This window comes from Lolium rigidum, chromosome 2 (genome assembly GCF_022539505.1).
Source record: "Lolium rigidum isolate FL_2022 chromosome 2, APGP_CSIRO_Lrig_0.1, whole genome shotgun sequence".
Classification (NCBI taxonomy): domain Eukaryota; kingdom Viridiplantae; phylum Streptophyta; class Magnoliopsida; order Poales; family Poaceae; genus Lolium; species Lolium rigidum.
In genome coordinates this window covers 245,520,063-245,536,615 of record NC_061509.1, presented here as the reverse complement: position 1 = coordinate 245,536,615, position 16,553 = coordinate 245,520,063, and the positions used below count along the sequence as shown (strand labels likewise).

General features: G+C 45.9%; 1 pseudogene; it reads right to left on the bottom strand.

Annotated features, from left to right (window-relative positions):
- Nucleotides 1-1,114: 1,114 nt before the first annotated feature.
- Nucleotides 1,115-16,489, bottom strand: LOC124690727 (annotated as a pseudogene).
- Nucleotides 16,490-16,553: the final 64 nt, after the last annotated feature.

Here is a 16,553-nt window from a genome sequence, read left to right as displayed (position 1 = left end):
TGCAAGATTAAAGAAATGGAAATCTCTAAAACCCATACCACCTTGTTTTTTTGGGATAGCACAATTTCCACCAGGCTGGCCAGTGCATTTTGTTACTATTTTCATCTTCACCCCACCAAAACTGAGCAATGGCGTCCATCATTCGCTTGCAAACTCCTTTAGGAACAACAAACACCGATATAGCATATACCGGTATTGCCTATGCAACAGCTTTTAAAAGAATTTCTTTCCCTCCTATAGATAAAATCTTCCCTCTCCACCCATTTATCCTTTGTATAATCCTTTCAATAAAGTGTAAGAAGCAATCACTCTTATCTTCTCCCACAAGAGCTGGCAGACCAAGATATTTATCAGAAAGAGATTCAGTATCAATATGCAAGGTTTCACAAATTTCTGCCCTCAACAAAGCATTAGTATTGGGCGAGAAGAAAATGGTTGACTTTGCCAAAACTCACCAAATGCCCCAAATTAGCACAATAGGTATCCAAAACTTGCTGCAAGAAAGTTGCATTAGTCATATCCGTTTTTCATGAGTATTAGGAAATCATCCAAAAAGTAGATGTGAGACCGATGGTCTTCTTCTTCGTACAACAAGAGATTATATAAACTTTCTGCACAGATAAGAAACAAATAAGAAGAAAGAGGATCCCTGCCCGCAGACGCATGGTAGCCAACACCTAATTAACTAGAACGGACCTCTCTTCATATACAAGCCGTCGATACAAAAGAGGCAATCGATCGATGTACTGATGATTATGATTCATCATTGTGCATAGCTTTCACTAGTTCCCATTCACGTGTGCATTCATTTTACATTGCTGTTTCTGGTTCCAAATTTGGCATCTTTTTAGCAACTTAACTTAGATGCACTAGCTAACAAGAGAGATCATCATACTGCGCTACAGCGAATTTTAATTCATGATAACTTCTTACAATAACCATGATCCTTTTTGTACAAGAGGTTACACAACAGCAGCACCAGTGGGCAAAACGAAATAATTTTAAAAACTCTTAATCAAAGTAATAAACATGTCAAACAACTGGCTGCTGACTTAGCAACATTGTTCTGGATATATCCAACCAACACTGCGGGTGCACAATCTTTGCTAGATGATCAGCCCCTCAATGTTGAGCAAGAGCGAATTATGGCAAACGACTCGATTCCGGCGGTAACTCTCTTCTTCAATGATATCTTCTGTCTTTTAGTCCAAGGGAACCTACTCGGCTTCTCATCCTGGCAGTGATTGCACAACAACTTACCATACAGGAACACGTCCTTTAGATTCACCGCCGTCGCCATAACACGTCTGAGATAACTCACCATGCAATCTTCAGATTTATAGCCAAAGATGATAAATGTGACCAAATTGTGGTGCTGGAAATCAGGTGCAGCCGAATCCCACTCTACACCCCTGTTCTCGCTATACAAATTTTCTTTCCTCGTCTCCTCATCTGTTTCCATTATACACGCATGATCCTATACCTGCATGCCAGAAATAGGACAAAGGCAAACATAATTTGTCAATTCAGCAGATACATGTATCTGGTGAGAAAATCATGCAAAACCTGACATTAAGCCCCATGTGGTAAAGAGAGATCTCTAGGTAAAGCACATCTCGTTATGTATAGCTCCTTCAGTAAGGGCGCAACTTCAAGAATAAACATTGTCCAGGTGAGATCATACCCTTCAGGAAGATCAACCAGATTCACAAACCTTAGTTGGCAGAACACAGATGCCAGACTTTTGGTCGGAGAACAAACACATGATGGAGATGAGCAAGGAATAAGTGAAGCCACAGCTAGGAAAGCGATAATCTTGACTTACCTTTTCAGATTTAAATCCCAGCTTCAGATCCCGTATAGAGGTACCGCAAAGAAACTCACTTAACTTGACTAGATTGTGAAAACTATAGCCAGTATTTGTGAGGCTTACAGTCTCGAGCAATGGGACATGACCAAGCACCAGTGGATCTTGGTAATTTATCCAACCATCAAAGGTCATCTGTGTGAGTTGAGGGAGCCAGTTCAGCTTAACTTCTTCGAGAAGGCAATTGACGATACTGAGCTCACTGAGATGCAAGTGTTCAACTTGCGGTGTCTTCGGGATCACCCGAGTCGCGAGTTGAGCAAACGCAGATGCTTCAACCGCTTGCAAGTGATGAGGATGTTGGATATATATGTCTGATTCACCAAATCTCAAGTTCTCTATGTCGAGGCTAGTGAGACCACCGAATGCATTTGGACAGGCCTCAAAGAACCACATGAATTCTCTCCCGTAGATGACCAGCTCATCATCATCGACGTCATCAGTGCCAACCTTACCTGTCATAACACTAAATTGGGCCGTCTCAACCAAGTGTGTCTCCATGGCATGACCAACAGCTTGTCCAATTGAAATGGGGACATCATCTCTCAAGTAGAACGCGGTAGATAGGACGCGGATGGTGTGCTCACCTGGATTTCTGCGCGTCAATATGCTCTTTGTCGCTTCGGCGGCAGCAGCATTCACCCGAAACATCTCATCATCAGACAAATTGACGTTTGACACACCCTCGGGCAGGAAGTCCTGAGCGTTTATAATCAGCCGAGAGAGCTTGGCGGCGAGCTGAGTCCACCGTCTGGAGAGGATGCTGATTCTTGCGGCGTCGAGGACACCGAGTCGGTCAAGAATGTTGAGCAGAATGTCATTAGGCAAAGCGCTGAGCCTGCTATAGTCTTTCTGCGTTTGGGATAAGAAAAATAAGACTCAGATTTCACGCTAGTCACTGAGATGCAATTTTGATGCAAACTTGATATACTTTCTCCTTGCCAAAATGTTGTGCGTATAAGAATTTATAAAATTCAAACGATGTAAAGTTTGACCAAGTGACATAGGTATCCCAAATGGGCCTGCCGAATATAGTACCCGGGGTTTATTGAAGGCCCACTGCCCGAAGGATAAGAAGATTCGGAAGCCCAAGATGTGTTAAAGGAAAAGATAGAGTTGTAATAGGAAGTGTTATTTGTAATCTGGCGGGATGAGTTAGAAACCGTCCCGGACTCTGTAACTTGTACAAAACGAAACCCTCGGCTCCACCTCTTATATAAAGGGGGAGTCGAGGGACGAAGAGATCATCGAATCATTGTCTGCAAGCCCTAGTTTTCATATTCGTCGAGTACTTTTCGGCTGAAACCTTCGAGATCTACTTGCCCTCTACTTCTAACTAAACCCTAGCCTACAATCCATAGGCATTGATAAGTTAATCCCTTGTCAATTGGCGCCGTCACGTGGGAATTAGAGGCGTAAGGAGCTGATCTCGATGGCACGTTCAAGATCTTCGACATCGTCAACCGGAAGCAACACTATGGATCGAGGTAAACGGATCGCTGCTGGTCTTGTTGATTTTGTTCCTCACCCACCCTCCCGTTTGGATGCATATGCGTATATGGCGGAGCCCTTGGAGATGACGTTCGGAAGATTCCACTTTCGCGTCGAGAAGGAAGGATCGTATCGTGTCGAAATTCCGATTTCGTCGGGATCGTCGGCGGTCGATTCTGATTTTTCAAGCTATGCATCGTCAACTGAGTCAGAAGAAGAAACTTCGGCAACACGTTACGTCAGCATTAGAGCAAGAGAGAAACTCGCCAAGATCTTCAGCAACGCATCGTTTGCGGACTCATATATAAGCGATGGCTCAAGCGATGTCGACAGTTACGACTTCATCGACAAATCTCTCACAGTGGGCAAGGTCTTCATCAATCTCAACAATGATGTCACCGAACCCAACATAGATCCGAGTACAAAATATCATCAGATTTATGCTATCGAAAATCAAGAGGAAACATCGGAGGCTTTCGACGAGTTGGGAAATCCTTTTGTCGATCCCTCAGATTTAAGGAGAGGTATGGGCACTAAATATGTCGGGCCCACACCACGCGTCAGAGTTCAACTTCCACAGGCAGCCTGGGATAGAGCGGCAAAAGCCATAGATGGTTCAGAACCAATGACGACAACGGCTACAGCTCAAGAACTGCAAGCTTATCAATATATGCTCGCACGAGCTGCCGAGAAATAGAAAAACAGACGGCTGAGTTGAACGGGAGAAAGGAGACAGCTTACGCATCCGGCGGGGAGAAGGGCAGATCTAAGTGGACAATCTAGAGTTTCGGGTGATAGCCACGGAGAGGCTCGGAACGAGAGGAAGATCAAGGTTACAACACATACCCGAAGCGAAAGAGAGCACTTGATTCAAAATCTCGACATGTCTTTTATGACGATAGATACAAGAGGAAATATTATCCCTAAGACACCGGAAGCTGGGTATATGGCGACACAAGCTTACATCCTTGCATCCGGACCACCCCGGGAGATCCAAGGGAAACATTATACAATATGGCGTTAGCGAGGGTTGGAGCTATGGGGACGGCGTTCGTAGCAACGCCTCCCGAAGAAGCGGCAAGGCAAAATAGTCCACGACCTGCGGCGGCAACGGCGGCAGCTCCGGAAGGACCAAGTGGATCAAGAGATACGGGAGCACAAGCAAGGGTCGATAGAGCGAGGCAAAGCAGAAGGGATCATCGGCGGTCCCCGGAGCTTAATGACGAGGATATGTGCGGTCTACCGTGCTTCACGAGAAGAGTCCGAAAAACTCGAGTCCCCTCAGGATTCAAGTTACCCGATCACTTCAAAAAGTTCGACGGCTGCAAGATCCGGAAGGCTGGTTAATTGATTACCTCGAGACGGTGAAGCTAGCTGGAGGAACTAGAGCAACAGCGATGCAAAGTATTCAGGTGCACTTAAGCGGAGCCGCACGATCTTGGATCAAAAAACTCCCGCCAGGATCCATCGACAGCTGGGAAAGCTTCGAGGACGTATTCGTCAAGAACTTCAGGTCCACATGCAAGAAGCCTGCATCGTTAGAAGAGCTGAGGGCGTGTCGACAAAAGCCAGATGAGTCAATGAGAAAATACATCCAAAGGTGGAACATCATAAAAAACTCGGCGAGAAAATATATCGACGAGAGAGCAATAGATGCATTTGTCGCAGGAATCAGGCGTGGAGATTTTGTCGAGGACTTGGGAAGGACCAATCCAAAAACAGTATCCGCGTTGATGGAAATAGCAAATAGATGGGCGAGACGGAGAAGACGCTGTCCACAATAAACGACACAGGTCGCCAGAAGAAGACCGTGGTCGAAATTATCGATCGAGGCGACGATTTCCTCGGCGATATCCGAATTATGACGCCCCGGGGCAAATTTCGGCGGGATTTCGGGCAAATACGGGAGGAAGCAACGGAGACGATTATCAAAGAAGCAATGAACGGAGAAGCGACAATAGAGACGACTCCGCAATAGACAAAATAGTGGGCCGAGGTTTCCAAGACCTTTCGTGTCCCCAGAAGAAATGTTAAATGGACCGTGCCGGATGCATTTTTTCCTCGATAGCAATGGGAAAAGACAGTCAGGACACCTGCAGAAAGATTGTCGAAATTTTCAAGCAATGTTCAGATGTGCAGAAAACGCTCACGCACGAGCAGCACAGAGAAACCCTCGGGAGCTTAGGAGCGAAGTTCATCTACCGCCACCTCCCGCGATTACAGAGGGCAATCAACACCAGCTCAGAATAGCGGCAGCACCTGCACCACCACCCTATGTTGATCCTAACTCCAACGGAGCAGTGTCGATGATTCGGAAGGAAGGCCATCTAATAGAGCTCAAAAAGTAATCTCACGACGGGTGTTTATGGCGGAGAAAATGCCTCCACCAACGGTTGAGTACCTTAATTGGTCGGGACAAGATATCGGTTTCACAATAGCGAGATCATCCGCAGCAAGTTCCTCGACCGGGCGGTCGGCACTTATTACGCCGGCGGTTATTGCGGGCTTTGATGTTTCTCGAGTGTTCATAGATGGTGGCAGCGGCTTAAACCTTATGTATGCGAGATACATTGAGGAAGATGAACATATCCTTAGCAAACACGAAGCCAACGAGACACAAGGTTCCATGGCATCACACCGGAAAAACCAAGTTACCCATTGGGAAAGATCAACCTCGACGTTCGGTTTGGAACCGAGAAAATTACAGAATCGAGCTGGAGTTTGAAGTCGTGGATTTTCCATCGCAATACCACGCTTTGTTGGGACGACCAGCATATGCTAGATTTATGGCAGTACCACACTATACATACCTGTTATGGAGATTGCACTGGACCCAAGGGACCAATCACGGTCAAAGGGAGTTTCGCCTTAGGCGATAAGTGCGACAAGGATTTCCATCGGTTATCGAAACCTTCGGGATGCAAGCTGAATACTTGGCGTCGAAAAGCATGACTGATTACGACGTGCGCCGGACGTTGGAAGGCCAAACAAAGAATCAACTTTCAACACGAGAGAAAAATTCTAAGGAGGTGCGAGATTCACCCGACGGATCCAAAAAAGACGACATCCATTGCAAACAACATGGATATCGCATAGGAAGCGCGCTCGTCGAGTTCCTCCGTGAGAGCTGGAAAATCTTCGCATGGTGTCCAGGCTGACATGCCGGGAGTACCCGGGGAACTTGCCGAGCACCACCTAAATTTGGATCCAACGGCAAAACCAATCGAGACAACCTTTGCGGCGTTTTCGGAAGCAAACCGCAAATCCATGCTATCGAAATAAATCGACTAGAGGAAGCTGGTTTTATCGGAGAGATATCTACGAAGCCACATGGGTAGCTAACCCGGTGATGGTGCCGAAGAAAAACACGACGAGTCCTTCGCATGTGCGTCGACTTTACGTGTCTCAACAAACATTGCCCTAAGGATCACTTTCCCCTCCCAAGGATCGATCAAATCATCGACTCCACGGCAGGTTGTGAACGTCTTTCCTTTTTGGATGCATACTACGGTTATAACCAGATCAGATTAAAAGAAGATGATGAAGCCAAAACAGCGTTTATTACACCTTACGGCGTGTTTTGTTACAAGACAATGCCCTTCGGTCTAAAAAATGCGGGAGCAACATATCGAAGGATGATGCGAAGTGTTTAGCAACACAGATCGGGAAAAATGTGCAAGTATACATCGATGATGTCGTCATAACATCAAAAAAGGGGACAACGCTGATCGAGGATCTCAAAGAAACTTTTGACAACCTCGACAAATTCTGCCTCAAGCTGAACCCGACGAAGTGCTCTTTTGGCGTCCCAGCAGGAGAACTTCTGGGGTTCCTAGTTTCAGCAAGAGGGATTGAAGCAAATCCCGACAAAATACAAGCCATAGTAACAATGAGGAAGCCAACGAAGTTGAAAGAAATACGACGACTAAGCTGGGCGAGTCGCGGCTTTGAGCAGATTCGTCGCCGAGGTTAGGAGAAAAGCGTTACCATTTTATGCGGCTGATAAAACAAGGAGATAAATTCCGAGTGGAACGAAGAAGCCGATAGAGCTTTCGAGGATTTGAAGCGAAAAATCTCGACACCACCAATCCTGGTGGCTCCAAAGGAAAAGGAACCTCTCCTGCTGTATATTGCAGCCACACCCCAAGTGGTTAGCACGGTGTTAGTTGTCGAAAGAGAAGAAGAAGGGAAAATCCATGGAGTACAGCGACCGGTATACTTCGTGAGCGAAGTCTTGTCGCCCTCAAAACAAAGGTACCCTCGGTACCAAAAGCTAGCATATGGAGTGTTCACGACGGCACGAAAATTGCGCCACTATTTTTCGGCACACCCGATCATAGTGGTCAATGAAGCTCCTTTGTCAAATATCTTGAACAACCCGGAAGCTACGGGTCGTGTCTCCCTTTGGGGAATAGAACTTTCCCCTCGGGACATCACGTATGAAAAAAGAAAAGCAATAAAGTCGCAAATACTACCGGACTTCATCGCGAGTGGATGGAGTTGCAAAATACGGGACCCCAGATTTATCGAGAACCTGGACTATGAACTTCGACGGGTCCAAGAGACTAGAAGGGGCTGGCGCAGGAGTAGTACTCATATCACTGAGGCGACAAGTTAAAGTACATCCTTCGGATGACGTTCCCAAACGCATCCAACAATGAAGCGAGAATATGAGGCTCTCATACACGGGATGAAGATGGCGAAAGCACAACGGAGCAACTCGATTAAAAATCTTTGGCGATTCACGGTTGGTAGCTCAGCAAGTTATGAACCAATGTGACGCAGATCAACGATAGCATGATGGCATACAAGGAGGTGTACAATGAGCTCGAGAAGTTGTTCGATGGATGCGAAGTAAATCATATTAGTAGATTGAGCAACGACGAAGCCGACGTTACGGCAAACATCGGGTCGCAGATGCCTTGCGGTTCCACCGGGTGTATTTTGGGAAGAGATAACAGAGAGATCCACTGAGTCGACAAAGTCAAAAAAGAAGGAGAAGAAACCCTCGGGGGCTACCAAGGAAAAGCAAGAAGAAGAAGAAGAAGAGCAATACCTGGTCATGGTAGTACAGATACCATGGATGCAGCCATACATATCATATATACTCAGGAAAGAAATACCCGACGATCCAGTCGAGGCAAGGCGAGTAATTCGACGCTCCAAAGCTTTCACGGTGGTTAAGGGGAATTATATAAGAGAAGTATTTCGAGGCGTCTTGCAAAGGTGCGTCACACACGAAGAAGGAAGAATAATTCTGAAGGATGTACACGAAGGAATATGTGGCCACCACGCAAGTAGTCGAGCTATCGCAGCCAAGGTTTTTCGGGCAGGATTCTGCTGGTTAACAGCAATTGAGGATGCTAAGGACATAGTACGAACTTGCGACGCGTGTCAAAGGTTTGCCGCAAAACCTCACTCTCCAGCAGCGAGAGTTAGCACCAATACCTTTGTCGTGGCCCTTTGCACAATGGGGACTCGATATGGTGGGCAAGTTACACAAATCATGGCCGGGAGGAAAGGAGTACATGCTAGTAGGCTGTCGACAAATTTACAAAGTGGATAGAAGCGAAGCCGATAAATTCACCGGACGGAGCATCTGCAGTAAAATTCATACAAGGCCTCGTCTTCAGATTTGGAGTGCCCCACAGCATCGTCACAGACAACGGCAGCAACTTCACATCCAATGAATTCAAAGACTATTGCAAAGAGGTGGGTATCAAGCTGAACTTTGCATCAGTTGCACATCCTCAAACCAATGGGCAAGTCGAGAAAGCCAATGGCATCATCTGCAATGGTATCAAGAAACGTACTGTTGGGACCTTTAGAAAAAGCTCGACATACATGGCTACGAAGAATTACCAAGTGTCTTGTGGAGTATCCGAACAACACCAAATACGGCGACACAAGAAACCCCGTTTTTATGGTCCATGGCGCGGAGCGGTACTTCCAATAGAAATAGAGCACGACTCCCCTAGAGTCACGAGCATATGATGAAGAAGCTTCAAAGATAGCATTGGAAGACGATGTGGACGCACTCGATGAAGCTCGAGACGAGGTATTATCAAGAGTTACCAAATATCAACGGGACTTGAAAAATTATCACAGTCGACGTTTGCGGCCAAGATCTTTTCAAGTGGGGGACTTAGTTCTTCGGCTCACGCAAAAAAGTCATGAAAAACTCGAGTCACCATGGCTTGGCCCTTACATCGTCACGGAAGTAATCGGAGGAGGAGCATACAGGATAAAGGACAAGAAGACAGGGGTGGAGGAGCCAAACCCCTGGAACGTGGCGCAACTTAGGCGGTTCTACGCCTAGAGTCGAAATATAGTCCTTGTAAAACTTCAATGTCTTGAAACGCCCACGAGTTTTCGGACGCACTCTTTTCCTTTTTCGGGGCACCGAGTGGGGCCGGGAAAGGTTTTTAATGAGGCGGGCTCGTGGTGCTGCAATATAATAAAGATAGTGGAGATACACTTCTTATTCTTTGACACGCTCGGGGGCTCAAACGCCAAAATCTAAAAATACATACAATATAGATTCACTGAAATATTTCGCCTTGGTACATTAATACCTCGCCAAATATAACAAAATCGGAAGACAGCAATCATAAATATAGTATACACATCAAAACAACGTAAGTGCCTTGGTTTAAAAACCTCGCCATGTAAATATAGAACTTCGACATCAAAGATACTCAAGGGACAAACGAATATGTTCTATTCCAGCAGAAAAAACAGATTTCAAGGAAGAAAAAATAGTGCAATCTTCGCCTAGTCAGGCTCGGGGGCTTCAACAACATAGAGAACCTCAGCAACACACAATGAGTTCCTTCGGAAATATGAGATACAAGATGTCTAACATGATACAAGTCAATGAAATCCCAAGATAGTATCTACCGATAAACCCCTGGTTGTTTTATGTTCAGCATAAGAACCCTTGGTAAAGAATTCGGAGTCCATCCGAAGAAGTTCATCTATCATTGACTCGGCCACGGGAGCTACCATGGCATCGATTGAGTCGATATCATTCTTCCGACGCGTTTTCTTGGCAGGCAACCGGCAACAATCTTCGTCGGGTCCAACTTTGGATAACAAATGTTTATCATAATCATGGCAAATCTAGCTCCGGCGAGTGAGTTGAGCCCGCACAAAGTTATGGATGCGAGGAGCATCTCTGAATACCTCCAATAATTCGGGAAGAGTTTTCGGAACCTCGTTTCGCGGAAACAGATTCCTATAGACAAGGGTTAATGTCGACGTGCAAAAGCTGAGAAAATCGCGCACTTGGCAAGCACGATCTTGGAACCTAACAATTTGTTGGGTTCGTTCGAGAGTGGCCCAGAACAAACACCCATGATTAAGGGAGAGGTTAACAAGAAGATTTGTCCTCTCATTCACCCTCGATCTTCGGCGGCAGAATCAAGAAGCTGAGCACTGTTAAAAGCAACAGGGCAAGAAATTGGAAGAAAGGCACAGCAAGATAAAGAAGAGGCATCAAAAGAAGGCAAACACGCACCTAGCATATCTGTGCTAGCCTCTAGCATCAGCTCAAGCATACTATTCTCTCGGGTTGTGGCTCCCTTTGCTTCCAGTACAGCAGCATCCCTAGCAGCCACAGCTTCTTCGGCTTGATGAAGAGCAAGTTTTTCTCCTTCAGAGGCTTTTCGAGATTGTTCCATCATGGCCAAAGTTTGTTTCTTCATAGACTGAATTTGTTGTCGAAGTTCTTGTAAATCTTCCGACAAATGTCCGCTCGATGAACTCTTGAGGAGACTAGGGTCGACTAATATTTTCTTCGAGAAGGAAGATGCGGGTGAAGCAGCGGCGAGCAAGGAGGAGTCGAGTAGTTATCAAATATTAGCTGGAAAAGAAAGGCCCGGGATCAATGAAAAGCACGAAGGGAAATTTCATTACTTGCTAGAATATTTACATGGGTATTACAAAAGAAAGTTCTTCAGGAAGACTAAGTGAGTAATTGTCGCCAAGGCTAAAATGGCGACAAGAGCAAAAGAAACAGAAAAGGAAACAAGGAGGCATGCCACTAGACCTCCGGCCTCGAGGAGCTAGGAGTCGAAGTTGGCTTGATCCCGAGATACGCCAAGATTTTCTTCGTATTGGGCTTGGCCGCCTTCATCAGTGACTTCCACCTCGACTGTTCTATCGATTGGTGTCGCCAACCTTCATCCGGTCGAGAGTCTGCTGGCTGTCGGCAACCGAGCAACGATATTTTCAACAGCCACCTTCATATTTTCATGGCGCATCTTCAGCCCAAGATCTTCCGATGGATTGAAAAGCTTGGCAAGGTCAAGGAAAGTCGAAGGTTCCTCTTTCTTCGGAAAGAAGTAGGGGAACAACGCCGACAAACCCGCACTGGCATTGGCCACGCCTTCACGAATTTCGCGCCCATGCAATTCCAAAAGAGAGAGTGCGTCAAGGAGAGGGTCGTTGACGGGATTTTCCAGATCAAAATCCTGATCTGTTTGGGCTGCCACGCGAGACAAAATATTAGTCGAAAACCAAGATACAGAAAATGCAACAAAATAGAAGAAATTAAGGATATTACTCAGCGTACGTCGACATTGCGACTTCAAACGCTTGATGACCCCTTGCTCACGTGCAGCTTGTGCGGTTTTTGCTCGTGTAAGGCAGATTCAGCATCTTTGAGCCTTTGCTGCAATTCTTCGACACTAGCGGCCTTTGCTTTGGCATCATCAGCTTCAGCTCTAGCTTCGCTAGCGGCAAGCTCAGCCTTCTTACGAGCCGTCTCACTATGCTCGAGTTTTCGAGCAAGTGTCTCGGCACGTTGGTTAGCCTCCGCAAGTTTTTACGTTGAGATGTGGAAAAGAAAGATCAAAAATAACGACAGAGCGAGCAGAGAAACCGGGGAAAAACAGCAAGTATAAAAGTCGTTACCTTCGGCTCTGCTGGCATACTCGCGGTACCCAATAAATTGGGACCCGATGCGGATAAGATCCTTGATCATAGGCTGTCAAAGAAGAAGAAAAGAAGGGGAAAAACTTCGGCATTACAAAAAGTAAGGGTCCATAAAAGCAAAAAAGAGGAAAGATAGATCTCGATAAACTTACATCATCCAAGAGGCTGCGACGAAGAGCTGCTCAATTGAGGAGGAGGCTCAACGATCATTTCAACCCTTGCCCTTTTTGGCGAAGGGACAAGGGGGCTCGATGGTGGAGTAGTGGTGACGACGTTTTGTTGGGGAGGCGATGTTTCATCTCCTTCAACTAGAGTGTCTGAAACAAGCACAGTACGTGACGCGCTGGTCCGAGGAGCTACGTCAGTAACTGGTACTTCTTCTTCCTCATCACTAGTGAACAAAAATCGACAGTATAAAAAGCAAGACAAGATAAATCTTTCGAGTACATAAAAAGGGGAGGAGAGATAAAAGTCGACTTACGAGCTGATGAGGGATTCAACATAAGGATCGTAAGCTGCCTTCGGATGAGAAGGAACAACTTCTTCAGCCTTAGAAATGCCAGAATCTTCGGCATCGGTCCTTTTCCTTTTGTTCCTTGGAGAAACGAGCGGGAGGAAGGGATTCGGTCGATTCAACGGCCTCGGACTCAACTTCTTTCTCATGAGAAGCCGCAGATTTGTGAGAACCCGCGACTTCACTTTCGAGAACAGAAGAGCCTTGAGCATCTTCGGCAACTATACCCATTTCTTCGACTTCTCCATCCTCAGGAAGAGGAGGAAGGGAAGCCATAGTAGGGTGATTCTATAAAAAAATAGCGACAAAGGGAAAAATAGCGAGATATTAATACAATGAGATGCGAGGAAAATTCAGAACAAGATAAAAATTCGAGAAGACAAAATACCTCGGGGAGAGGATTGGTGGAGTTGTAGGGTGCCACGCGACAGGAGGAAGGAATAGGATCCTTCTTACTCAGAGAGGTAATTCTTCGAATAAGCTTCTCCAAGTCCTTCACAGAAAGATCACTGGAGAGCCTATTGGCGTCATTGGCACCAGAGTACGTCCAAAGGGGATTTTTGCGAGCCTGAAGAGGCTGCACTCTAATTCTAAGAAAATAGGCTGTGATTTGGACACCGAGATAACTCTTTGCCTCGAGTATTTTGGAGCTGATGAATACGAGACATAAGAGCTTACGTCGCTTTCTTCTCTTCTTCGGAAGCTTCGGCGTCCCGGGAGTGGCGGCGTTGAATCTTCGCGTTTCCGTCGAAGGGAACTATGTTGTGTTCCACGGAATTGGCGCTTTCTTCGTGTATATAGAGCCACCTCTTGCGCCATCCTTGGACGAGTCGGGAAATTTGACGTCGAAATAATCGACATCGGTTCGGACACGGATAACTACGCCACCTATGTTGTAGGTGGCGTTGTGCTGCGCCATTGCGGCGAAGGAAGAAAATGCGCTTCCAAAGAGCCCAATTGGGAGCGACTCCAAGGAAGCATTCACAAAGAGTGATAAAAATAGAAATATGGAGGATCGAATTGGGAGTCAGCTGGTGCAAGCTGAATCCCGTAAACAAAGAGAAGACCGCGGAGGAAATCATGGATTGGGGAGAGAGGCCACGGATGAGATGATCAACAAAACTAACCCGATACTCCATTGGAGGGTTGGGATAGCTTTCTTCGCTGGGAAGCGGATGGCGTCTTCCTTCTTCATAAGGCCAAGCCTTTTCATCAGGTTGACGTCTTGATTGGAGATTTTAGATCTCTCCCACTCAAGATCTTCGGCAGCCATCGCGGATTCCGGAGTGCTTGTGGCGAGTCGAGCGCGCGCGCGGTGGCATCAACGGCAATGGGCAGAGCAATGTATGCGAGTGCGGGAAATCGGAGAGAGTTGGGCGCGGGGAAAGTTTTGCGAAGAGGAACAGGTGAGCGGCGCAAGCGAGGGATGAACGGAGGTTGAAGACGAGGTTTATATAAGAATTGGGTGAAGCGGTGTGCCGTTGGATGAGGAAATCGTGTGGTGAGAATAGATCTTCTAGACACAAGGGCAAAAAAGTATTTTTCTTGGGATAGGCGTTACGATACGTGCGCCGGAAAAAGCGGAGGACGTGTGTCCCCCACTTGCACGACGTGTCAACGTGGTGGAAACGATGGACCCACAAAACGAGAAAAATCTCGGCCATTGATGGAGTTGAAGAAAATTTGCCAAGGGAAAATGTGTCGACAAGAAAAATAAAAGGAGAATGGCGACAGGATGACTTATTTGCATACTTCGGGAGCCTTTGGTCAGAAACAAGTTTTTGCCCAAATGCTCGGGGGCTACTTCGAAAAAAGTAAAGTTTCGACTATGGCAAATATAGAAAATGTTGAGCCTACAGTCAAGCACAAGCTCTTGGCTGTAGCCTCGGGGGCTACTCCCATCGGAAGCGCTGTTCGCGCACCCGAGAGATATAAAAAAAAAAAAAAAAAGAAAGAGAGAAGAAGAAGAAGAGGAAAGAATATCGGGAGATAATGGCGGTATAGCGACAAGGTGGACTAAAATGTTGAGCCTACAACCAAGCACAAGTTCTTGGCTGTAGCCTCGGGGGCTACTCCCATCGGGAACGCTGTTCGCGTGCCCGATGAAATTAACAAAGGAAAAATAGAACAACAAGAGAGTATATTTCGAGTTATAATTAACTCTACATATACTCCCATCGGGAGAGCAATATAAGTCATATTTGACTCGATAAAATGTGCCATTCCAACAGCCGGAAAAGCACTCGACAATATATTCTCAGAACGCCAAAGTTGCGATCAATTTCTGAATGCCGCAAATTTGCGAAGGTAAGACCCAGAATTATTCTGCTGGGCGTGGCATCGCCAAAGGCTAGCGCTCTGCTACTTTTATCCGTATCAACGGATACGAAGAAAAATCCTAACGGACGCGTTAGGTACTCGATAAATTTGGTCGGGACTCGACGGAATGGTAAGACCTTAAGCGGCACCTGTCGAAGTTTACACCGGTATCCCGAGATCATGTCCGGGGACGTGATTTTGAAGTAGGTTGTTGCGGATTGCCACTAGAGCGAGTTAACTAGTACCTGATCCGTCGGATGAACTAGCCCCAACTACCAATATCCCTGTACAATATAGAATTTTATGAGAAAAAGTATGAAAGTTAGAGCTTTCGAGTAAAAATAAACAGTAGAGATTTTCCCTGACTCTATGATTCAAGCAAAATCTCGGGGGCTACTGACATAGGTATCCCAAATGGGCCTGCCGAATATAGTACCCGGGGTTTATTGAAGGCCCACTGCCCGAAGGATAAGAAGATTCGGAAGCCCAAGATGTGTTAAAGGAAAAGATAGAGTTGTAATAGGAAGTGTTATTTGTAATGCGGCGGGATGAGTTAGAAACCGTCCCGGACTACGTAACTTGTACAAAGCGAAACCCTCGGCTCCACCTCTTATATAAAGGGGGAGTCGAGGGACGAAGAGATCATCGAATCATTGTCTGCAAGCCCTAGTTTTCATATTCGTCGAGTACTTTTCGGCTGAAACCTTCGAGATCTACTTGCCCTCTACTTCTAACTAAACCCTAGCCTACAATCCATAGGCATTGATAAGTTAATCCCTTGTCACCAAGTGTGTAGGAAAAAAATCGACTTTAGAATACCAAATCAATACTATTAGATTCCTCACTATCTATATTTTCATATGGTATACATTTTTTTGACATTTTAAATAGGGAAAATTTGCTACAGGACACCGTTATTTTCTGGCATTTGCCGAAACACACCGCCCGATTATGTCTTTGCCAAGTACCATTACAATTTTGTGACACATTTGCCAGAACACACCACCAGCCTAAAAACGGAAAGTTTTGCATTTTTTCTTGTGATGAATGGTACCTGGCAAAGACACAATCGAGCGGTGTGTTAAAGCAAACGCCAAAAAATAACGGTGTCCTGTGGCAAATTTTCCCTTTTAAATATCTTATATGCGCTATATTGTGGCAAGGCGGGAGTATTTTTCCAGACAAAACATTGCAATTATGAAGGGAGCATTTTTTTTATTCAGTCTCAAAGATGCAATTTTCATACAGTTGTACAAGTGCAATATTTATGTAGTCCAGGATGTACAAACTTGATAAAATTTAAGTTTTAAAGAAAAAAGAAAGACCTAGAGGGAAAGAAAGGACAAGGAACTCACCCCCATGGCTCCAACGGATATCAGCTGAGGCCCGAGAAGAACCTGGCAGTTGATGGCTCCGGAGTGCGTG